This window comes from Nicotiana tabacum, chromosome 1 (assembly GCF_000715075.1).
Source record: "Nicotiana tabacum cultivar K326 chromosome 1, ASM71507v2, whole genome shotgun sequence".
Taxonomy (NCBI): domain Eukaryota; kingdom Viridiplantae; phylum Streptophyta; class Magnoliopsida; order Solanales; family Solanaceae; genus Nicotiana; species Nicotiana tabacum.
In genome coordinates this window covers 195429011-195430080 of record NC_134080.1, presented here as the reverse complement: position 1 = coordinate 195430080, position 1070 = coordinate 195429011, and positions in this window count along the sequence as shown.

Below are 1070 nucleotides of genomic sequence, written 5' to 3'. Positions count from 1 at the left end.
TATACCTTATTTAGGGTTCCCCTATTATATAAAGAGGATCTCAATCATTTGTAAAGAGGATCCAATCATTGGCAAAGAATATACTCTCTTACTTCTTCGCTCATTGTTCATTAGAATTGTCTTTTAGCTTTATTATTCTTGTTTTATTGTTCTTGATCCATCCCGAGGTCACTTTGGCTCGAGGTCGATACTGCCTAGCAACACTGGTTTGATTTACTTATTTCTTTTATTTATACATTATACTTCTCGATTATTAATTAGTATTGAACTAAATCATGCATCTTTAAAACCGCAAACCAAATTTAATTGTTACTCATATTTTCGAGGTAAATAGTTTGGTGCCCACCATGAGGCTAAAGATAATAGTGTTTATTTCGATACTGATTCTGATAACACACGTTAGTTTCACACTTGTTCTTGTCAAAGATTCTTTGATTTCAGGATAAAATATGTCAAACTCACATAATGCACCCATACACGGTGATGACAATCTTGGGTTCCACGGAGAAAATGACAATATAATTGCTCCAGGGGTTGATATCACTACAAGAAAAACAGCCTATAAGGAAGGGAAATCTGGTCCCTAAAGATCTAAATCTGGTCCTAATACGCCAATTGCAACGGGAAAAATCTGGTCGCAACCCGTCGCAATAGCTTCCGCCGCTAAAGAGCAACAACGACGGGTTTAGAAACCCGGTCGCTAAATCTTTTAGAGACGGAGAAAAATCTAGTCGTTAAATACCTTTAGAGACTACATATCTCGTCCCAATAGACAATTAAAATCTTACGAAAAATATATATTTCCCATTGTTAAATAGTTTTAGCGATCGCTATTCTCCTCCCTAATGAATGACAAATATAGTATGAAAAATATATATTTTCCAGTCGTTAACCAGTTTTAGCGACTAGCATTTAACTGGCCATAACTTATCTTTTTGAGACGAGCAGTGTTGGTCCCTATTTAAAATAATTATAGCAACTTCAATGAACGTATTTCTGATCTCTTATTAACCACGAGTAAAAGTTATTTTATCAATAAATATCAAATTTCTATTTAAAAATCTAAAATA